This window comes from Cervus canadensis, chromosome 5 (genome assembly GCF_019320065.1).
Source record: "Cervus canadensis isolate Bull #8, Minnesota chromosome 5, ASM1932006v1, whole genome shotgun sequence".
NCBI lineage: Eukaryota > Metazoa > Chordata > Mammalia > Artiodactyla > Cervidae > Cervus > Cervus canadensis.
This window is the reverse complement of record NC_057390.1, coordinates 70,994,110-71,019,397: the sequence shown is the minus strand read 5'-3', so window position 1 is coordinate 71,019,397 and position 25,288 is coordinate 70,994,110. Positions and strand designations below refer to the sequence as shown.

At 38.1% G+C, this 25,288-nt stretch overlaps 1 protein-coding gene across 3 annotated transcripts in view; it reads right to left on the bottom strand.

Moving 5' to 3' along the window:
• ITSN2 (intersectin 2) overlaps nt 1–24,985 on the bottom strand; it is a 119,768-nt gene extending 94,783 nt beyond the window's left edge. Inside the window, exon 1 of one of the 3 annotated variants that reach the window (XM_043469203.1) lies at nt 24,765–24,985. The gene's annotated coding sequence lies outside the window, so the exon portion shown is untranslated. Of the gene's footprint in view, nt 1–10,298; nt 10,321–24,764 lie in introns of those variants that run through there. The other 2 variants (XM_043469208.1, XM_043469204.1) reach the window with 2 other exon arrangements.
• Between the last annotated feature and the right edge of the window lie 303 nt (nt 24,986–25,288).

Sequence of the window (25,288 nt, the reverse complement as noted above, 5' to 3'; positions counted from 1 at the left end):
AAGTGTTTACAGTAGGTACAACTTCTATGAGCTATAAGAGACCATGGACTCCCAGAATTACAGTTTGTGACTGGATGAAGCATGGTGTCAGGAGCTAAATAAAGTGAACACAGAAGGAAGTTTCATAAATCAAGTTTTGACTACAACGTCTCCAAATATAGAAATTCTACAAACAACACTTTCACTTCCCCAATTTTAAATTATCACAAGTAATGTTAAACCAAAATAAGCCAAATCTTGCAAAGAAACTATTGACAGATATGCAGTAGCTAGGGCCCCTATTTTTATTAAGTTTCTGTGAGAAAATTTTTATATGTAGCAGAAATCCTCCAAAAGTATTACCTACAATGCATTTTATAACTGCATAAAAATGTGTGCATTACCAAAGACAGCTTGAAGGAAAAGCACAGGCTTACAAAGGACAAGGTATAGGATCCCATAGCCACAATGCCTTAATCAGTTAGATTTAGGTGTAAAAGTTTACAGATAATCTATCTAGGACGTCTGGCGAGTCATCATGTACTCTGAATACAACAAAATGCCACATAACAGATGCTCAATAATCACAAGTATAATCCTGAAATAAAACCAAAAATTGAGTCAAATGTGAACGGCAAGGAGGGCAGGCAAATCCCCTTAGGGAAGCGGAAGGTACTGGTATTATAGAATATTCTTCACCTGGTACATGGGGGTTAGCCACCTGTGCATGCAGGTATCACATTATTATATGTATGTATGTAACATCTGATTGACTGTGGTAACATCTGAATACAGTGGCATCATTTGTTGGAACCAATAAGCTTTTTTTTAACTTTATATATGCTATATTCAGGAATTTTAATACAAAATATGTTTGCCCAACTATATATGGATTGTTCAGATGACATCTTTTTAAGCTATATATGTGTGTATATATATTTCAGATTATTTTCTGTTAATAGTTCATTAAAAGATATTGAATATATATATATATACACTAAACCCTGGCTGCTTATCTATTTTATGTATAGCAGTTTGTATCTGTTAATCCCATACTCCTGATTTATCCCTACCTCCTCCGTTTCCACTTTGGTAACTGAAAGTTTGCTATCTGTGTCTGTGAGTCTATTTGTTTTGTACATAGATTCATTTGTGGTTTTTTTAGATTCCACATATAAGTGATATCATACAGTGTTTGCCCTTCTCTGCCTGATTGACTTCACTTAGTATAATATTCTCTAGGTCCATCCACAGAATCATTAAGCTTTTAAAGCCTACTATTTCATATTTGTTAGGTTTATACTAATTCTCTCTGACCTGCTGTAGAATAATTACTTTACCATCTATATTTGCAGAGAAATAGTAATTAAAACTTTGAAAAATGCAACAAATACATTTGATGTTTTTAAAAAATCAACAGTTTTACTTTATGTAATCATAATAGTTACCATTTACTAAATGCTTACTACAAATTCAGTATACTTTATTATTTATTTGTCATGCTCAATATTCATTGAGAATCTAAAATATTTCAGGTTCTGTACAAGGAGCTACACACATAGGAGTTGTTTATTAGGTGCCAGCCAGACAAAGCTAGGCACCTTTGATAATACTGGCAACCCTTGATAATACTGGCAAACCTCACATCATCCCTGCAGGAGAGATGATACTGTGCCCATTTCACACATGAAGAAATGGGACGATTAAATTATTTGCCAAAATTCAGTTAAGTGATGAAGCCAGTAAGTGATGAAACCTGTTTAGTTCTAAAGTCCATGAACTTTCCATGGACTTTATCTGCCTTTTCCTCTCTTAAATGGGTATAATAATTAATGCTGGGTGGGTCACAGGTTCCTGCATGTACCAGATCAACTCATTCTTGCTACATTTATAATAAAAGAAAGAAGAAAAACAAGCCAGCCAGAGACGCCTTCTAACACTCAGGCCTACATCAACCACATGCATAAATTAGGGAATGTTAATTATTTCTTCCCTCTTGGTATAACCCTTTGAGAGGAAGAAAGGGTGATCAGCATCTCCCCGGTTTCAGGCCTGATGTCTGCTTCAGGCATGTATGACTGAAGTCAGCATCCAATAAACATTGCTCTCTACTCTTCAAAACGGGTAACATATAATGATGGGCAATCTTGGCAGTTTGCAGCTATCATATAATTTGAACACTGTGTTAATTATCAATGGTTTCAGAATATTTACGTGGAGATTTTCCTGCTCATAATAAGTGGAGAACTGGCATTGTTTCCTTTTTAGAAACCAAGAAAACGTGTGGCAGATAACAGACATAATGCAAAGACCACCGCTTCATTTTAACATAATCCAAACACCATTTGGAGAATGTGGGAAATATATATTCATACTAAGGCAGAGAAAAGCAGAAATACTTGAATAGGAGTAGGCAATCCGTCTTCTTCAAAGGGTCAATAAGACACAGAAGGAAAAAAAAAATAGCCATTATAAGTAAAAAGTAGTTCAATTAAGGTTGGATTTGTTTAGAAGCACAGAATTATAGAAGGAAACAATTATACTAATTAGTCTAAAACCCTCATTTTTCAAGACGGAAAAACGAAAAGAATTCCATGAGCTCATATAGCTAGTCAGTAGCAAAACTGGTCCCAGAAAGCACATTTCTTAGGTCCAATGCTTTATTTTTAAGCATCCCAATTTGCCTGATTCTATCACCTCAGACACTTTCTAGTTCTACAGATTCCCGGGCCTATCACTGGGAAATTGTGACTTAGTAAGGGGGTCATTACATGAATCAGGGCATGAACCTCCTAACATGGTGTTCCTGCCTTCCACAGAGTTACTAGTTCCACACCCCCCCCCAAAAACAACCACTAATGCCCTTCTCTTGCTTAAACTCCCCTACTGATTACAAGTTAAAGTCCAAACTTCATAGTATGAAATATGGCACCCTTCAAAATCCCACCCCAATTCTACTTTATCACATTCACCGCTAGACACGTCCCCTAGATTCAGATGTCCTAACTATACCAATCTTTCCTTTATCAGAGGGGCTTTTTTCACTCTCCTATTCCTCTGTAAAAAGCAGTTCCCCTCTGTCACATTCGCCACACTTTCTTCTCATTCTTCAACCCCCAACTCGTATGTCACCTCTTCTTTGGAAGATTTCTGTCCTCTCAGGCAGTCAGTCATCATCTCCTAGGTATGCTCATAACACCTGTTCATCCCACAGTAACTTTACTTATCATACTGTATCCCAATTTCACATTTGTCTGTTTCACTTGTTCTGGACAGAGACCTTTTTTTATTTACCTCTATGCCTACTGCCTAAACCAGATCTCCCAGAGAAAATGCTCAATAAGTATTTGCTAAACAAATAAACTGGGTAAATGAATAAGATGGTTGAGATATGGAAAAAAATAAAAAAGCAAGGGAGGCATGGAGAAGAGTAATACTGAATTGAAAACATATACAGAAGAGAAACTGGTAAGAAAGCAGAGGAGGTTCCAAACTACTTCCCTGAAACCCTACAGGCATCAGAGCTATGCATCTTAGACAAAACTACCTTTTGTAATATGGACCTTCTTAATTTTTTTCTTCTTGTAAGTACACTTTTAGAGATAAAGGTTTACTTCCCATTGAATTCTAAAGGCTTTTTATTGGAATGAAGAGAAAGCCTTGGGTTTCTCAACTATACTTTGAATCATGTTGATTAGTATAGATTTGACTGAAGGTCTGACATTCAAAAGCAAGATCATCAAGTTTCTGAAGGCATATTATATAATCTTTCTCCAGTGCCTCCTCCACTTCACGTGCTACATACATAAAAGCGAACTCTCTAAACTTGCTGATTAGTTGGGGAAAATGTTCTTTCCACATCTGATTTGCAAGGAGATCAAGGTCAGTTCCATGCAAGAATAATTAAAGCAAAATACCTACTTCTTTATAGTTCCTGCAGTAAGATGCCACACCTGTTCCCCATCTATTCATTCATTCTTTCTTTCATCCATATATTTATTCATTCAAACATGAACAATGAACTATAATAAAAGGATAAGAAGAATGCTATGTGAATCAAGAGGATAGAACTAACACTACTTGGGAGGTAAATCAAAGTACCGTACATATCACAAAGAAGGCAATTTTTTGTATAAGAATTATCTAGGGGACTCCCTGGCAGTCCAGTGGTTAGGATTCCAGGCTTTCACTGCCTAGATCCTGGATTCAATCCCTGGTCAGGTAACTAAGATACTGCAAGCCACACAGTGCAGCCAAAACACACACACACACACACACAATTATCTAACATGACGTCAGTGTTAAAGTAAGTGGGTTTAATGGGGCCCTTATAGTAAAATACATTGCACAGGTCTATTGCCAGGCACTATTACAAAGAAAGGAGAAGTATCTGAATCTAAGAGAAGGACTTGCTAAAAGAAGGAAAGAACACACCCAGTAAAACAGCAGAGCCTTTGCTACTCAGAGAGTATAATCTGAGCGTGATGTGATTTCAAAGAACTCATTCTTGAAACTCAACAGTTTCAAATTGTGCACCTTACAGTTCTAGAAATTTCAAGGAGATACAGCAGAGCTGTTGAGGATACCAATTTTAATGAAAGTAGCTCTGTTTCTTGTGTTTTACATATTGAGGTTTCTCTATTTTATCTCATGATTTTTTTTTAAAGAGTTAAACACATACCTAATTCCTTTCCCTTTATTTAGAAACAATTAAAAAGAGGTCAAAGACAGGAAGTAACTTGCCAAGATTTCAACTTAAGGAACAAAGTATGTCATGTTATTGATTCTGAACTTCACTACACAAGTCACAGAGTGTCAATATTTAAAACATAGCATATAGGACTTTCCTGGTGGTCCAGGGGTTAAGATTCTGTGATCCCAATGCAAGGGGCACAGGTTTGATCCCTGGTCAGGGAACTGAGATCTTGCATGCTGCAGCCTCTCAAAATTAAAATAAATAAACAAACAAAACACAGTATGTATCCGACCTAGAGACCCAGATTTGGTAGCCCCCAGGGATTGGGAAGTTGTTGCCATGTCAATGAAGGAGATTATCCAGGGTAAGTATATATAAGAAACAAGAGAAGAACCTGGTCTTTTAAGGGCAGAGAGAAAGAATTCTGACAAATAATACAGAAACTGAACTGCACTTGAATATCTTGAGGCAGGGACACTGTCCCTACTATAATCCAGACAGTGAAAATCTGAACGTGTGTAGAGGTAGAAGAGACAGGATTTTCTGATCAGCTGATGCAGATGATGAAAGAAAAGCATCATAAATGAGTTTCTACCTTGAGCAACTGCAGAATGATAATATTAACCAACAGGAGCTCTGAGAAAACAGGGATCTGGATATTAGATTTGTGAGGTAAGCAACAAAATGTTCCATTTTGAGCACATCTAATCTGACACACCTACGAAGACATTTAGGTGGAAACATACAAGGAACAGTTAAGAATTCTGTTTAAGGCAGAAACCCAGTTTCGGCAGTCATTAGGGCTTGGGAGTAGCTGTCAATACGTCAGTGAATGGCATTACCCGTAGAAAGTATGTGCAGGAAACAGGAGGAGAACAATCAAAACAGAGGCTGAGCAAAAGAGAAATCAGGACACACAGATACAAGTTTCAAGGGGATGATGGTCATACTGCCAAATGTCACATAAGTCAAAACTAAGCCATTAGTTTTGGCAATCTCTTGTGAAGACAGTTCCAGGCTGGTGAGCTGACTGTTAAAGGCAAGCTGAAGCAATAATCTGGAGGTGAAGTGTAGGTGACTCAACAAGTATGTGTTGTTATAAGAAGTGGGAAAAAGAGGGAGAGGAGAGATAAGAAGCTTTAAGAAAGAGGAGAGGTTATAAGTCTTTACTTTTTAGATGCGAGAACAAAATCACTTTAAGAGGAAGGAGGAGAGATTTAATTTTGAAAAGGGAAAAGGAAGAGGTTACCTAACAAGTCTGGGTCCAGAGAAAGTGGAAGTTGACAGCTCTAGAGTATAAAGTTAGAATCTGGGACAGAATAAAAAACAGGAAAAGCGGTAAGGATGAATGTACCTAAATTGCAAGCACAGGAAAAAGAAGTTGAGAAAAGGAGAAAGTACATCTTGTCTTTGTAACTTTTTATCTTTCCTTTGGGCCCAGACAATAGTTCAAAGAATCAGACTGAAAACAGGCTCTTGTATCCCAGCCCCCCAGGAGCCCAAACACAAATTTCTCGCCTCTGCAGGCCAAAAGAAGAGCGGGTCACATGCAAATCAGTTCCCAAGAATCAACCAGGCACATGCATTTCAGATTGTGTTTAAATTAGTTTATGCCTTATACATAAAAACATGTATCAGATGAATGAATGTGGGGAAAAAAATTTGAGCAGAGGTAACAGCACATGCAAAAGCAGACAGAAAGGCGTGGTCTGGGAAAATAGGCAGCAGCTTATTCACATGATATAGTGAAGAGCTAACAGCAATGCAAGGAACTCTAACAATAGCTGTAACAGTAAGTACTGCACCAACTCTTAGCTAATATGCACTACAAAAATGATCCCTGAAAGCATAGTCTTAATACCTAGCTAATACAAGTGTAAATCGGCACCACCTTTCTGGAAAGGAATTTGGAAATGCATTTATATCCTGCCTTATCACAAAAGCCCCCACAAAAACACAAGACACATTTAAGTAAAAAAAATAGATTACTAGGGACTTCCCTGGCAATCTAGTGGTTAAGACTTTGCCTTCCAATGCACGGGGAGCTAAGATCCCACATGCATTGTGGCCAAAAAACAAAACATCAAACAGAAATTATACTGTAACAAATTCAATAAAGACTTTAAAAAATTATTTAAAAAAAATCAACTACTAAAAAAAAAAAATCAACTACTAACTGAAGGCATACAGAAAACAAGTGATCACAGTACTTCAAACTTCTTTCTATGTGTGACATTTTTCATAATAAAAGTGGAAAAAGAAAACTAGCTTTTGACTTTCAAGCATCTGACTTGACCACTGGCTCTCCTCATTCACTGTTTTCCCCTACACTCACCAGAGTAATTCCTTGACTGCTTTAACACCTAGCTCACTATCTATTCTCCAGCATTATTCCCATAAGAATTCCTGGTGATGTCAATGTTCTCACAGATCATCCTGCCCATAGACTGGCTTCTAAGTAAGTCTCTGATGTGCTGGCATGCTGTAGCCATGGGGTCGCAAAAAGTTGGACACGACTTAAAAGACTGAACAACTTAGAGACTGAACATAGCAACTGAACAACAAGAAGTCTTTGACCTCCTGTGTTCCAAAAATTTTATCCTCCATCTCATCTAAGGCACAACTTCCATGTCACACCTCAGGTCAGTAACTTCCCTCTTCTGTAATCCATTTCAAGTTTCCCATGCCCCTTTTGCCAGCACCATCTCAAAGCTGAATCTCTCCAGTTCCCTAATGCCAACAATTCTTTAGCCCTACTTGGACCTACAAACTATTGATCTTATCACCTTTTAACTGTCCCTCAATCTTCCTTATATCCTTACACCCTTCCTCATGTCCTAATATCCCTCCTTACCCAAATTAAATATCACAGCTCACCATTATAAGCAGTTTGTTGTAAACATCCTCAGCTTCCCTCTCTCCCTACATACTACACATCTAGCAAAATACCAGTCTTTTGCAAATCCAACTCTCTAGTTATTCCATGACTATATACACGCTGCCTGGTCTCACTTTAAATTCCTGACCACTAACTCAAGTGTACTCTACGTCCTGCCTGACAAGTCCACATTTCCCTAGTTCATTTGCTCCCCTACTCTCTTAGAAGACTACTTCACACACTGCCCTTTCAATCTCCCAGACTTACATGTTACAAACACTTTTTATCCAATTTGTTGTTATACCAACTTTGTTCTGTCTTTTTATCAGTCTTTTCCTTTATGACCACTGAGTATGCTCCCATGCTAAGAAAGGTTTGTCTCATATCAGAAACTGCCCAAGTTTTCTTCTAGTACCTGTACATTTAAAAAATTTTATATATTTGATTTATTCAGAATTTTTTATTTTGGAATGGAATGATATGAGTCTAAATTATTTTCTCCACTTTTCCACCACTAATGATGTCTACCACTTTTTCTGAGACCATTTATGAAATAATTTAGCTTTTATTAATTGGTGTAAAATGCACCTCTCCTCTTATACACTAAGTTTACTCATAACCTGCATTTATTTCTGTTCAGTGGGTCTTCCTGTGTATTCCTGTCTTAGGGTTCTAACTACCAGTGTTAGAATATGCAAATCTCTCTCTACTCACTGTCCTATTTTTTCATAATTTTTGAGACTGTTCTCACGTGTATTTTTTGCATCCTTCAGTAGAGTCCTACTCTTGTCTCATTTACTTGTAGGTACTTAATGGTTACAGTAAAAGTGACATACTAACTTTATATATTTTTGGTATACAAGAAACATATTTATTTTGGCAAATTTACGTTGCAGTCTACACGTCTGGTTCATTTGCCTGCTTGGTCCATGGTTGTTCGTCTCATGACAAAAACACCAAATTCCAACAGAGGAACATTAAAATATACCTAACCAGTACCCTTCAAGACAGAGTCATCAGAAACAAGTAAAGTTTGAGTAACAGTCACAACTAAGAGTAACAACAATCAAGAGGAGCCTAGGGAGCCATGACAATTAAATGTACTATAGTATGGGATCCTGGTACAGAAAAAGGTCATTAGGTAAAAACTAAGGAAAAGTAAGTAAGTAAAGCATGGACTTTAGTTAATAATAATGTGCCACTACTGGTTAATTATAATAAATGTACTGTACTAATAATGTTATTAATAATAGGTAGAAGGGTGTACAGGAAACTCTGTACTATCTGCTCAATTTTCCTGTAAATTTTAAATTATCCAAAAAAAAGTGTATCAATTTTTTAAAGAAGGCAAATATCACAGAAGTAGAAGGTTTAAGATAAAGTTTGTACCTTTACATTTGACAACATTCATCCAAAACAAAATGCCCACTTGGCCCATTTGTAAGAATTTATCTTAAGAAAATAATCCAAAGGAGGAAAACAGAATGCAAAGATGCGTATCATAGTGTCATCAACAGCAGAAAAAATACAAATAAGGTAATTTATCAAACAAAGAAAGGAACAAGAAAATAAGGTTATATTCACTTAGAATAAAATGCATCTATTCACAAATGATTTCAAGGTTATAGTAGATGGGTAATGTTTATGATACAATGGAAATTTTTTTAAATATAAAATTCTGGAATAGGATGCAAATATTCAAAATTGTGAACTTATGTATATAAACAGAAGTTCAAACTCCAACACTCACCTGTTTTTCTTGGAGGTTGGTGGATGGGGCTGAAAATTCCAACCCTCTAATTCTCTAAGTCTGGTTATCTAGCCTTATGCTGAGGCTATCCAGGGGTGCCACTGTTAGTCACCTCATAAATATAAACTCAGGTATGATGGAAAGCAAGTTTCCTATCACTCAGGGAATTTCAAAGATTTTAGGAGCTCTGTGCCAGGAACAAGGGACACAGACCAAATATATTTGTATTATACTACAACCATCTTTTAACCCTATAGCCAATATCATCCAGAACCTCACCTTGTCAATTTCTCTTTTTTTTTCCTTGACAATTTCTTAATCTATTGTAAACAATATTAAGTAACAAGTCTGTTTTATCAAAAACATTTAACTGAAATTGCCGGTCTCATATTTCAAATCCAACCATGCTGCATATGATGGTAAAACAGCTACAGAGAAGAAGTATACTCCTCCAGCCGTACTGTACTGCAGAGGCCTTGAGAACCTGATATTCAAGCTGATGCCCCAACACCCGAGCAAGGCCTGCACGGGAAGAGCGTCCACCGGCTACTGGTACTTTCCAATCTCAACCAAAACAGAAATAGAACAAGAGAGTAAAGGAAAAAGAAACTAAAAGTCAAGGGTAGAAAAGCATTCATTTTCTTATTCTATCAAACCGTTTTTTTTAAAATATCAACTCATTTCAAGTAAAGCATGCAATCAGGGCAGCAAAAATAACACCTTTAATAAAGAGCAATCCAATCATACAAGAAAGTAAATATAAAATAATAAGTATTACTTTAATAATAAAATATAAAATAGTAATAATAAATGTGCAGTGAGGACTTTGAAGGCAAACTCCAAGTTCTGACAGGGACAAAAAATTATCAGGAAAGAATAAAAGAGAGCTCTTCTAACATGGAATGAGTCACCCTTTTAAAAGACATGTATCCAGAAAATATCTATCACTGAGCAGCAACATCTAACCAAAGCAAGGTCTCACTTCCCCCAAATACGTCAAATCTCAAATTTCCAAATTCTCTTCATCCATCTGAATTCTTTAATTCTGAGGGTCATGGACTTCTTTTTTTTTTTTTTTTAAAGAAATTTGGCAAACCCAGTTTCTCTCTCTGGAAAAAACACAAATGCACAAAATGTGGTGAACAATTTCAAAGCTTTCAGACTTCCAAAGCCAATTTGGGGAGTGCATGTACTCCATAGTCAAAACCCTTAATTATAACACACATTAATTTCCACTTTAAAAACGTATTAGGGTGGAATATTAGAGTGGGAAAGAAATCTTCCAATTATGTAATCCATTCATTCTCAAACTATTCTAACTATTGCCTACCTATGTGGAACAACAAAGAGATTCAACCTACCTACGTGCTCCTATTTTTCAATAGAAAAATAATTCCATGATGAAGAAGTTATAGCAAAGAAACAGTTACACAAATGGTCAACAAAATTAAAACAACATAATTTTGTGACTGCAATCAATTCAAGAATAGCAGAAATGGAACCAAATCAAACTCAAGACAACCCAATGATACAATGAAATAGTATCCACTGTAGTGGGTGTGCATAGTAGGAATTTTTCAATTCAATCTGACGCTGCCAAAGTTTTGGAGAGTTAACAGATTTCTTAGAAAAAAACTGAATTAGGACACTCAGTAAGCTCTAGAATTTGGTTAGTTTTAATACATAAACACTAAATTTCAGTAATCCTTAATAACTCAGATTTTAAGTAGCCCACAGAATTGAGGAAATGATTTGCATTTTAGTTCCATTCATTAGAAAAAGGCTTCTGACCTATGTCTTGAAAGACATTGGGAAGCAGAACAGAATCCAATAGTTTTCAACCACTGTGACTGTGCTCACCAGTAGTATAAAATCTGTTGCTTATTCGCTAAGTTGTTTCAAACTCTTTCGTGACCCCAGGGACTATAGCCCATCAGGCTCCACTGCCTATGGCACTTCCCAGGCAAGAAATACTAGAGTGGGTTGTCATTTCCTTCTCCAGGGGATCTGATCTCCTACTAAACTAGATCCCTCATACCTTGCTGGTGGGAAAGTAAAAAGATTTAGCTGTTTGGGAAAACAATTTGGCAGCTCCTCAAAATGTTAAGCATAGGTTACCATAACACCCAGCAAACCCACCTTTAGATATGAACCCAGAGAAATGAAAATATAAACCTATGTCCATATAAAAACTTGTACACAAATGCTCACAACAGCACTGTTCGTAATAGCTCAAAAGTGGAAACAACCTAAATGACCACCAACTGATGAATGGATAAACAAAATGTGCTACATCCATACAATGGAATATTCGACCATAAAAAGAAATGAATTACTGATACATGGTACAATATGGATGCATTTTTTTTTTTGGATGCACTTTAAAAACAAACATTACAGTAAGTAAAAGAACTCAGTAACAAAAAACCACATATTCTGTGTCTCATTTATATGAAATATCCAGAAGAGGCAAATTCATAGAGGCATATTCACGGGTTAGTGGTTACCTAGAGCTGGGAAATGGGGGAAAGAGGATGCTAATGGGTATAGGGCGTTCTTTGGGATGAAGAAAATAACCTAAAATTAGTGATAATGCTTGTGCAATTCTGTGATTGTAATAAAAATGACAGAATTGTAAACTTTAGAAGGGTGAATTTTATAGTATATGAATTATATCTTGATAAAACTGATATTTTTTTAAAAAATCTAATTTTCTAATGGCATATAAGGTGTTTTAGGGTTTATCCTCTGCCTACATTTCCAGTGTTAGAATACCTTCCCCCTCCACCTCTATGCCATCTTATTCCTATTAGCCCTCTCTCTGAATCTGTGACACTTCTCAGTGATACTTCCACTTAAAACCTTCCTTTGCCACATCCTCATTTTATCTTGTATATATCTCCAATAAACTACATACCACCAAATACTGTAACCTTTGTATTCATGCCTGCCCATCTCTATCAGACTGGGAGGTCCTGTGAGTGTCTCATCTTCATATACCTAGTGCTCAGCCACCGGGTAGGTACTAAAATATCCTTTAATAAAAAAGCTTTGACACTGAGAGATTAACATCCTTTCAACTGCACTGAGGACAAGCAAGCTGACAATCTGAAACTTGAACTTTGAAAGCAGATCAACCAATTCGAGTTCTAATCCCAGTGTAGTTACTTTTAGTTTAGGAGACTTGCACACGACATAGCTTCAGTTTTCTAACTTATAAATGTGATTGATGGCACCTAAATGCCAGGCTCTTTCAAGGCTCAGGTATCATGTCTGTAAAACATCTGGCACACAGATGGTGCTCATAAATGATGGCTATTGCTACTATTATTTCATCTTGATTTTCAACTATTAAGAACTGGCTTAATTTCACTGAATTGGTATGACAAACCACAGTTGTACCAATTACTAATAAAAAGGATATGTTTTTCTTACAAATATTGATTATATTTGAGTAAAAGGTGACTATTATCTCTACCAAGAGGCTTAGGGCCCCAAATACACAAAGCATGTTGAGACTTAAAAGCTTCAAAAAGAGAACTGTTCTACACAAATTTAGTTCTCAGTTCTAGTTCTGCAACTTAACATCTTCAGTTTAAGCTGTAAGCTTGGACTTCTATAAATGTTAAGTTTAGCCCACAAAGAATCAATCAATAGGGCAAAAAAAGAACAGAAATGGTAAACTAATAACTGAAGTAGCTAGTGCTTGCATTATATTGAAGATTTAAATTAAATCAATTTTAGAAGAATTAGTCAACAACTCTGAACAAGACAACTCACCCACATGAAAGGGGAAAAAACACCTAAGAATAGCTTGTGACTCAGCCTGCACTGCTCTAAGGGGTGGGTTGGTGGGAGCTGGCTAGTTGGTCTACCCTCTTCCGTCTTATATCAGGACTAAATATTAAAACAAAACTATTTACTTGACTTGAATAAGAAGTATAGAAGGAGGGGACTTTCCTGGTGGTCCGATGGTTGAAGATCTACCTTCCAGTGCAGGGGACATGGGTTTGATCCCTGGTCAGGGAGGCAAGACCCCACATGGAATGGGGCAACCAAGCCTGCAGGCCACAGCTAAGACCCCACACAGTCAAGTAAATAAGTAAATATTCTAAAAAATAGTATAGAGGGAAAAAATTCAGGTAGATGCTTTACCTTCAAGTAAAATATCACCTCCCTAAAACAAAGATAACTAAGTCCTGAAGCTATTATTTATGCAAAAGAAATAGTAAAGATTTGTCCATATAAATATTTTTAGACTTCTGCTGAAAACAAAATTAAAAGATATATAATTGGAGAAAAAGCAAAACAAATATGATAGTCATCATTTTTAATGTACATAGAACTACTTAGATAATGAAAACACTAAGACTTTAAATAGATAATTTCCAAAGAGGAAATAAAACTGGCTAATAGATGTTAACATTACTAATAAATCGAGAAAATGCAAATTTTTATTTTGTTTCTCATTATAGATTTACTTTAAAAAAAAAAAAAAACAGACTCTAGGGCTACCAGTATCAGGGCTCACAAACATGAGAAGTGAAGAGGGTTACAGACATACTCATGGGGGTGCAAACTGGCAGAGCTCTTCAGAAGACAGTGTGAAAATATACAGCAAGAATCCTAATGAAGTTCTTATCCTGTAAGTCAATGATTTCATTTCTGGAAATCTGTCATAAGGAAACAATAATAAATGTGGGAAGTGCTTTACTTACAATGACATTTACTGCAGCTATTATTAGTTACTACAGAGAAAAACTGGAAATGATATGAGCATCCAATAAGGGGAGAACACACTGAGCCAGGTATTATGCTGCCACTTCAATCAAATTCATAGTGATATGTGAATTATATATCTAGATAGATCTGATCTAGATATAGATAGATCTATCTAGATATATAGATTGATCTAGATATATATAGATAGATCTATAGACTGATCTAGATATATATAGATAGATCTATCTAGATACATAGATTGATCTAGATATATATAGGTAGATAGATTGATCGATCTAGATATACAGATATATCTATATCTAGACAGATATCTCAATAACCTTTTAAAAAAATTTCAGGAAGATTATGTAATAATCTGGAAACTGGTTATGCTTTTACAATTTATCAGTTCAGTTCAGTTGCTTAGTCATGTCTGACTCTTTGCAACCCCACGGACTGCAGCACACCAGGCCTCCCTGTCCATCACTAACTCCCAGAGCTTGCTTAAACTCATGTTCATTGAGTCAATGATGCATCCAACCATCTCATCCTCTGTCATCCCCTTCTCCTCCTGCCTTCAATCTTTCCCAGCATCAGGGTCTTTTCCAATGAGACAGTTCTTCACATAAGTACTGGAGTTTCAGCTTCAGCATCAGTCCTTCCAATGAATATTCAGGATTGATTTCCTTTAGGATGGACTGGTTGGATCTCCTTGCAGTCCAAGGGACTCTCAAGAGTCTTCTCCAACACCACAGTTCAAAAACATTAATTCTTTGGTACTCAGCTTTCTTTTGGTCCAACTCTCACATCCACACATGACTACTGGAAAAACCATAGCCTTGACTAGACAGACCTTTGTCGGCAATGTCTTTGCTTTTTAATATGCTGTCTAGGTTTGTTACAGCTTTTCTCCCAAGGAGCAAATGTCTTTTAATTTCATGGCTGCAGTCACCATCTGCAGTGATTTTGGAGGCCAAGAAAAAAAAAGTCTCTCACTGTTTCCATTGTTTCCCCATCTATTTGCCATGAAGTGATGGGACCAGATGCCATGATCTTCGTTTTTTGAATGTTGAGTTTTAAGCCAGTTTTTTCACTCTCCTCTTTCACTTTCAATAGGCTCTTCAGTTCCTCTTCACTTTCTGCCATAAGGGTACTGTCATCTGTATATCTGAGGTTATTGATATTTCTCCCAGCAATTTTGATTCCAGTTTGTGCTTCATCCAGCCCAGCATCTCACAAGATGTACTCTGCATATAACACTTGCCAACATCCGTTGGAATTTATAATTTAAAACTTAATATAAATGTGTATTTATCATTATTAAAAAGAGCAGCTAACAATCACTGAATATTTATCAAACACCAAGCCTGACACTCAGGTCTTTACTTGTCACTGTTATTGCAATATCATTGATACCATCATCATCAGGGCCATCCTAGAAGTCTGAGGCCCAGCGCCACTCACCCACTGTGAGGCTAGGCCAAGATAAAAGTCATATTTTAAAGGAGGTCTCAGTGTAAACATTTTCATAGGGCCCTTTGAAAATGTTAAAAAAAAATCTGAAGTTGAATTTTAATTATTTCATAAAAGAAAGGTACAGTACCCTGACCCACCTCCTCTCTCCAAGCACAGCCCAGAGGTGCACCCCTCGATGACCTAACCAAAGGACAGGCCTGATTATTACTGTTACATTTATTGAAAAGTCATTATGAGATGGTCACACTGAAAACATATTATTTCTTCATCCTCACAAAAACTCCAGGGATAAATATTTTATGAAATCGCCACTTTTTAAAGAAAAGACAACTGAGGCTTAGTGAGACAGTTACATTCACAAAGCTAATAAAAGGCTAAGCTGTAACTAAAACCCCAGTCAGATAGCACAGGCCATGTTCCTAACTACAGTGCTATATTGTCAAACATTTACAAAAATACGTGTGTAAAAACACAGAAAAAACAGGGTGGTGGGAGACACAAAAATGTGGTTTTAATTGGTGTAATAACTTTTCTCCTACTTTTTTTTTCTCTATTTTACAAAGTTTCTTCAATAAGCAAGAATTATTTTCATAATGAAAAAAGTTTGTTACATGATGAGATATAAAGAGGAGGATTTGAAAAAATATCAAATGACAAATAAATTATATTGTCAATCTGTAAAGTGCTCACTTGTTCTTCAAGACCAGCAGTCAGTATACCTCAAGACTAGAGCCAAAGAAGAACATCTCTTAGTCTTGTATCAAAGCTAGAAGACCAGAAACGTAACGAAGGCCAAAGAGAAAAGACATTGAGGTCTCATGCCATGTGCTGACAACCAGGAAAGGGTGTGCAGGAACCCAGGTCTTCACAGACAGGCTGCAGGGTTCCCTCTCTCCCCAAGCCCAAGACTTCCACGTTAGGCAAAGGCTGCCAGTGGGCCTTCCCCACCAAGTCACAAAACTTCCCTGGGCATGTCAAGATCTTATCAAGATTATACCAGGACCTGCCAACTTCCCCCGTTCCTGTCACACTGAAAAAATGAGGAAGTCAGAAGAGAAACTGAGCTCTGCTTCATGACAGAAGAGATCCAGAAGACAGACTGAAATATTCTGAACACCAGACCAGGTATGCTGGGGGAAGGGGGGATTTATTACACCAGGCTTTCCCAGAGGCAAAGCTGATAAACCTCAAAATCACTGTAAATCATTGTTGTTCCCAGAATGGGAAATACCCATGCGTGTTTTCACTCAGTCTCTAGGCCCCCCTCCTTCTGCCTCCTCCCCCACTGGCCTTCAAAGTTGAGTTCCAGTGTTAACTTCCTAAATGTAAGTTTCTCTATTTTACATAGTGGGAAGGTTGATTTCTTTCTTATATCACCAACATTATCATGAGCACCTTTAATTCAAATTAACAAATGTTTACAGAGTATTCAGATGTACAGCATCTGTATAAAATGTATAAGAGCAGGGAATACACAAGAGGAATAAGATCAAAAACGGTAACTGCATGTAAGTGCAACGGGTATAAAGAAAAGACAGAAGATGGGCACCTAACTTTGCCTTAGGGAACTAGAAAGTTGTTAGATGAGTAATCCCAGAGGAAATAACTTCTAAACTAAGTAATGAAAAACTGAACAAAACGTATCACCCAATTAGGCTAGGAAAAGAGAGTCTGAGGAACTGAGAACAGAAATGGGCAAGGACACAGAAGAAAAAACTGTTTGAGAATTTAAAACATACCGTCAGAGTACTTTGTAAATGGAGCTAATAACTGCACCTACCTCACAGAGATCTTATAAAAATTAAATGAGTTAATAAATATAATCAATTAGTATAGCAGGAGATACAAGAGACACAGATTCAATCCCTGGGTTGGCAAGATCCTGTGGAATAGGAAATGGCAATCCACTCCAGTATTCTTGCCTAGAAAATTCCACGGACAGAGGAGTCTGGTGGTCTGCAGTCCATAGGGTCACAAAGAGTCGGACACAACTGAGTGACTAAGCACGCCACACACGGTGATTACTACAAAAACCCTGAAAGTGAAAGTGAAGTCACTCAGTCGTGTCCGACTCTCTGTGGCCCCATGGACCGTAGGCCACCAGGCTCCTCCAACCATGGGATTCTCCAGGCAAGAACACTGGAGTGGGTTGCCATTTCCTTCTCCAAGGGATCTTCCCAAACCAGGAATCGAACCCAGGTCTCCCTCATTGCAGGCAGATGCTTTAACTTCTGAGTCACCAGGGAAGCACATAAACCTTAGCTATTATCATTATGATTGATAAGAATTCATTTACAAAACTAAGATACAAATTTGGAAAAAAAATTTACACCTATAAGCAAAGAGTTACTATTCTTAATGTTTAAAGAAATTTTAGAAATAACCAAGAGATGAACATGCCAATGAAGTGAGAAAAGGACAGAGACAAATATTTCTCAAAGAAAAAATTTTAAGTATTACCTTATTAATATTAGGGCTTCCCTGATAGCTCAGTTCGTAAATAATCTGCCTGCAACACAGAAGACCCCAGTTTGATTGCTGGGTCAGAAGATCTGCTGGAGAAGGGATAGACTATCCACTCCAGTATTCTTGGGCTTCCCTTGTGGCTCAACTGGTAAAGAATCTGCCTGTAATGTGGGAGACCTGGGTTCGATCCCTGGGTTGGAAGGATCCCCTGGAGAAGGGAAAGGCTACCCACACCAGTATTCTGGCCTGTATCATGGACCGTATAGCTATGAGGCTGCAAAGAGCTGGACATGACTGGCCGACTTTCACTTCACTATTAGTATTCAGAGAAAGAAAAATTAAAACAAGGGTCTTTATCAAATTATTAGATTTAAAAAGAAGTGTTTCTAAGGATGTGGGGAATCTGGTTTCAAGTGGTAATAAGAGAACACTTTGGTACTGACAGGTTTTTCTGGAAACCAACTTGGCAATACATTTACATGGGCCTTAGGAAGTATCCACACCTTTTGACCCAATATTACTACAACTAATAGAAATTTATTCTAAGGAAATAATCATAGATATAAAGACAGATTATTGTTACAAGAATGTTAGCTGTGGCACGACTTAAAATAACAACAGAAACAACTATAAACTACCTCCACAGGCTGCGGAGTCAGAATAAGCTCATAACCTATGGCTGCCACTTACTGGCTGCGGGATCTTGGGAAAATTACTAAACTTGCCCTTGCTCAATTTTCTCAGCTGTAAAATAAATAATGATAGAACAGCTCTTAAAGAGAGACTAAAGACTAAATGAGCAAAAGTATGTAAAGTGTCTCAAAAGTAACCAGGATACAGTAATATCAATAGATGTTAGACATTATTAACATTCAGTAGAAGCAAGACAATATTATTTAGCCAATGAAAATTTTATTGTAGATAAATATAAAGTAGCATTTATTATTTTGATAAATGCTAGTAAACTAAAAATCAGATAACAAAAGCAGAATATATAATTCCATTTTTCCCAAGGAAAAATTTCTAGATGAGATCTACCAAAATATTAACACTGAATATTTCCCCAGATAATATTATTAAGGACTACAATTTTCTTCCTTCGATTTCTCTGCAGCTTTCCAGTTTTACACAAGGAACTTTATATTACTCATCATAATAAAAATAGCATAAACAAAAAGTCTATAGAATTTAAAAACAAACACAACATAGCACTTTTAGAAAAAATCAAATTAAGGTATCTATTCTAAGCTATTTGACAAATAGTTTATCTGCTCTAGGTTCATGTTGTACCTGAAGTTTTTTGTTTTCTGGCTTAAGTTATAGAAAATAGAAATATTAAGAGATCTACTGGGTCCAAACCAGATAGTAAATGATAAACATTTCTGTTAAATACAATGATCTGAAATACTATTTTACTCATAAAATGTGTACAATCATCCTCCCCCAATTTTGAATTCTTTAATAATTTTGAATGAGGCAAACTTACTTCTCTCCATTTACCCCCACCCACCTGCCCACACATTCCCTAGTCCCATTTCCTACCTTACTTTTCTCCATAGCACTCAGCAAATTCTAACTCCTAGACATTTTTGTCTCCACTCCCCATTCCTGAAAACAAGTAGCACAGGGCAGGGCTTTTGTGTGTTTTGTTTACTGTTTATACTCTCAGTGGTTGGATCAATTCCTGGCATGAAGACACTCATTATTTGCTAGAAGAATGAATGAATTCAGTATCAAGAAATATGACTGACTTCTGTTAGGTTTAACTTTTTAAAGAACAAAGAGACTGAGAACAAAAGAAAGTTAAAGCAGAGGGCAGAAAAAGAGGTAAGAGGAGCTTTTTTTCCCCATTGAAACCCCTAGAAAGATAAAGTTGGGGTAAAGTCAACCTAATGAGGAAAATAATAGTAAACATGGATATAAGAGGGAGCTGCAGCACGTACTTTTTCAAGATGGGATGACCACCAGGTTATAAAGACTATAAAACCCAGGTCCCGGAAAGGAGTTGTCAGAAAGCTTTGAGTTATCTATATCTGTCTCCCTAAATGGCATGCCTCTTTCCATCTCAATCATCCAAGTAACTCAGCTTTCAGGGAACAGTGAAACCCTAGATCCTGGATGTAGGAACTAGGATGCTAGAAGGAGGAAAAAACTTCAGTCAGATTCATGGAAGGAAGGGACTTCTCTGGCAGTCCAGTGGTTAGAACTCAACACTTCCATGGCAGGGAGCATGAGTTTGATCCCTGGTCAGGGAACTAAGATCCCACATGCTGCAGAGCCAAAAAAAAAAAGAAAAGAAATATATATATATATATGGAATGATGAAGACCAGACACCAGAAGAAAGGAGAAGTGGGGAGGGAAAGTCTTCTAATACAAGTTGTCTAAGCATTTCACTGGAGCTTTAGCAGAGGTAAAGCCTAAAATGCTTTTAGGGAGAAGAAGAGAATTAAGGGAAATTAAATCTCAGTCTTCTTTACCATTCAGGTTTTCAGGGCTTACCATAAAGTTAGAGAATGAATGCTACGCAAGCATTCCTAGTCTGCTTCATTCTCAGCAAACTCCATTAATCCCTAAATTCTCACTTATATTCACCAAAAAGTATTTCATACTCATTAAAAGGGCTTCCCAGGTGGCACCAGTGGTAAAGAACCCGCCTACCAATGCAGAAGACGTAAGGGACACAGGTTCAATCCCTCAGTCAGGAAGAGTCCCTGGAGGAGGGCATGGCGACCCACTCCAGTATTCTTGCCTGGAGAATCCCATGGACAGAGGAGCCTGGAGGGCTCTGGTCCACAGCATCGCAAAGGCACAGTCCATACGGTCACAAAGGGTCAGACACGACTGAGGCAATTTAGCACACACTCACTAAAACTCCTCAAATGTTGCATAAATTGTGAAATTTATTAATTTGACCTACTTAATTCTCATATTTAAGCAACCATTCTTAAGCGTGAAGGAGGAGTGGCAAGGTGGTGAAGAAAGTGTCCAAATACCTATTTTTAAGCAAAAATGAAATGATACAGCAAATTATCAGTGTCCTCCAAACTGTCCAAGCAAAGCCTACTGGGTCCTTATCTATGTGGGCTCTGCAGTTTGACACTGTTCTTGGTCATTCTCTCCCATTATCAACCTCATACTAGCCAAATACTCCTCACACTGAAAAGTAGAAGTTATTTAAGCATGTGGATTCAAAGACTTCGAAGTAATAAACCAAAGCAGTAGCTTCTTTTCCAGATAAAGAACATTTGCTTCTTTTAGGCTATGTTTCCCACCCTCCCCCAAATTAAGGGGACTAAAAATGCAGATTCTTTGTTGGGAGACAGGATTGTGGCTAAGTTCTGCACTATTTTCCAGCCTTCTTTTATGGATTGTTTTGATGGTAAGATTAAACATTAAGAGCAAAATTTTTTTAATAAATAAAAAATAGAAAGAGGACTAGTTCAGTTTTGAAATTTCTCTTTGAAGTAAGTTGGAATAATAATATGTAACATTTATTAAGCACTTAAACTAAGCAGAAATTACTGTAAGGACTTTATATTACATACAACGTCACTATGAGATAGATACTGTTATTTTCCCCATTTTACATATGAGGAAACAGAAGCTTAGAGAAGTAAAATAAGTTGCTCAAAACAGATATAAGCAGGAGACTTAACTTAAAGGCCTGTACTTTTATCAAGACCAAAATAAATAAAATTTTTATTGAAATACATATACTTTTTCTAAAATGAATATGCACTAGTGAAAAAAAAAGATCTAGAAAACATAAAACAGTTGCTTAAGTAAAACAAGTTAAAAGTCTACCATCTGATATTAGATCTCTATAAATGTCTACCATAACCACTGCTGAATAACTTCACAAACAAATCATTCAGTGTCCTGATATAGCTGTGAAATTAATTTTTAAATTAATCTCTCAGAACATTTGAAAATGAAATATGGTGCCCTCCTAGAGTTGTAAAAACACATTCTTTCTTGCTATATTCGCTCAGATGTATTCTTTTTCTGCTGGGTTTCCTTCCCCCTCCCCCACTTCCTCTCTGCCTTTAGATCATTTTAGACCAGTTCAGTTCCTCCTTCTCAAGAATACCTATAGACACACTCTCCCCAACAGGACTCTAATTTAGTCACTACGCTCTGTAGGTAGAGAATGGTAAAAAGTAAAAAATAAACTCAAGTAAAAAAATATAGCATTTCTGATGTAGCTTCATCTATAGGACTATTCTTTTACAGAATTAATCCTAAACATTATTTTTATCCTTCACACTTGGAATCCCGCCTTTAACAATTGGCACACAAAAACGTCTGCCTATTTTTAGCCTTTCTTCATAAATATTAATAGTTATTCCATAAATTTTTCCATAAATAAGGTACTGAAAAGATCAGAATATAAAAAAAGAAAAACAGGCACATGCATTGTTGTATGGTAATAAAATACCACCATATTTTGAGTAAGGTAATTAGTTTATTCTGAATCATTTCTGGAACTTGTTAATACAAATGCTTTACAAGTAAATATAGTATATAAAAATGCTACTTATTGATGGAATAATATGTATCAAAACTTTCATTCATTTACTCAACAAATACTGAATGCCCAAATAACCTTTTATTTTAATTTCTGAACCAAGATGAATGTACCATATAAGGAACAGGTGCTGAAGTTAGAAGAATCTTAGTTTGAAACCTAGCTCTTGTACTTACTAGCTCAGTGACCTAGAATAACTCAGTTAACCTAGAGAAGCTCTGTTAACCTCCAGGTTAACATTTCAGTTATCTATTTGATGGGTGGGAAAGAACTACTCATAGGGTCTCTGTGAGCTTCAAATGATTATGTAACAACACAGAGCCTGGGAGGCAGTAAGTGCTCAATAAATGACAAAAATGGTAAATATATTTTAATACTGAGGAAAGTAGCTGAAGTAGATAGCCAATAAATGGTCTTTTTGTCTTACTAGATAGAAATCTGTGAAACTCTATATTAAAAATACAACAAAGTAAAAATCTTAAGGTTATGTAAGAAATTTCCACTTTAAAAAAGAGATATGGTAAGTCGATAGAGTGAAAAAAATAAAGGAAGAAAGAGATGGGCAAAGAAGGTCTTGAAAGCTGCTAAGTTTGGGTGATGGATGTATAGAGGTTCCTTTTACTATTCAGATTTTGTGAAGATACAAAATTTTTTAAAACCATAATTCTAATCCCAGCAATTGTATAATACATTTTCTCATATTCTGATGAGATCTGGATTTTAGCCATGAGATATGCTGAACTAACAATAGTACCTCCCTGCTCAATAATTCAGTATAGGTCAAGTTTTCTCAAACAATTCTACCTTTTGTTATAAAGGTAAGCAAAAAAACAATTACATGCATTAAAGTATATTAAAAAATGCAAGCTTTAGTGAGGCTCACTACTACTACATTAAATCAGCAGCCATGCACAATTTTTTCCATGGCCTCAAAAAAAACACAAAATTCTGTTTGTCCTTAAATGAAGCTTTTAGAAACAACTTTCACCTTACCTACTTTTGAAGTAATAAGGAATATATATCAAGCATATCTCAATAAAGCTGGGCGAAATAAATTACAAGGGAATCGTAGGCACAGCCAAAGAAACCTAGCACAACAAAATTGCTACCATCTTTAAATTTTGAGAGACGTCATTATTAATTTATGTAAGGGTTTTACGTGATGTTTCTAGATTGTGTTTAGGTTTCACCACTGATTAACAACATAGCAAAGAAGCACAGGGAGAGAGGCAATTACTTTTCTTAAGAGGCTTAAGAAGCTTAACCTGGAGTGTATGCTACCTAAATTAAGCTGACCAGGACAACACAAAATTTCAAGGCACACTCGCCTATTTCTGGGTAAGCAAGTAAACCCTAGTAAAAACAAACTAGTGCATTTAGCAAAGCAAACATTTTTGTGTTAAGCTTAATTCCTATCACAAAGTATTCTATCAAAAATATTCCTAATTAATATAAGTCTCAAGTGAAGCATACTTGCCATCAGCAATCACTCTACCATAACGCACAGGATTAATAAATCCAAATACATCATCTTTTTACAAAATGCACAGCCATCTGCATTTCAGCCTCGGTTTACCCATTCACTATACACATGCAGGCGTCTTCAAAAAGAATTATAAAAGCAATCAACTTTTACTCTGGTCCAAGAGATTACAGCTCTCCGTGCTTCCTGTATACCCTGGAAGTCAATAACGCTGAAGTCAAATTGTAACATTTCCCAACTTTGGTTTAATGAGAGCGTCGGACTCAGAGCATCCGCCCACTGGCCTCTCGTGACTCGGGCTACTTTGACGCACTGGGATGCGGCTCACCTGACGTTCCGCACCAACCATTGCCAAGAAGGAAAACCAACTCCGTGAAAATAAAATGGGGCCCCGAGGAAGCGGGCGGGTGCCCCTCAGGGCTGGTTCGCTTCTACCCGCACCCCAAAAGCGAGGGAGCCGACCGCCGCGTCCGCACCTGCCAGAAGAGGCCGCGGCCGGGGTCCGGGGTTTGGCCGCGGGGAAGACGCAGCCCGGCCCCGGCCCCTGGCCGTCCGCCCTGGCCGCGCCGCGGGGGCAGGAACCCGGGGCCGGAGGTTTCCGCCCGGCGCCGCCAAGACTGCCAGGGGCCTAGTTCGGGGACCTCCGGGGCTCCCGAGGGCCCGTCCGCGTCGTGTGGGGCGCGCAGCCGCCTCCCAGCCCGGCCCGCAAGCCTCCCCGCGGCGGACGCGGCAGCGCCCGCACCTGCCCCGCGCCCTGCCGCAGCCGGAGAGCGGCTTCACCCACCTGGCGCGCCCGCCGCGCCTCCCGCACGTCACAGCGCGACCCCGCGCCCCTCGGCACCAGCGGCGCGGGCGCGGGCGGATGCCGGGAGACCTGCTCGGCAGCCGCCGCCGCGCCTGCTTCGTCGTCAGGCCGCCGACAGCGAACCTGTTGCGCAGCCTGTCACAGCCGCTCGGGTTCCGCGGCGCCGCCTCAGCCCCACAACATGGCGGCCGCGGCCTCCGCAGGAAGCCGGGGGGCGGGGAGGGAGGCGACGGGCCGGGCAGTTGACGGCCCGCCCGCCCGCTGGCGGGCACCGACTCGTACTCCCTTGGAAACCCGAAATTGGCCCGGGCGCGACTCCTCATCCCCGGAGTCTCGAGGCCGCGGACCCCGCGGGCCTGGTCCTCATACTCGTCTCTTCCCTCGGGGAGGCCCCGAAGCCTGAACCCGGCAGCCCTTCCTGGAGGGGTGCCTACCCACCTGGCTCCTCCTCCCCGAGGTGACATGCTGGGGTTGGGTAGTGCGTTTCCTGCCACCGCAGACCC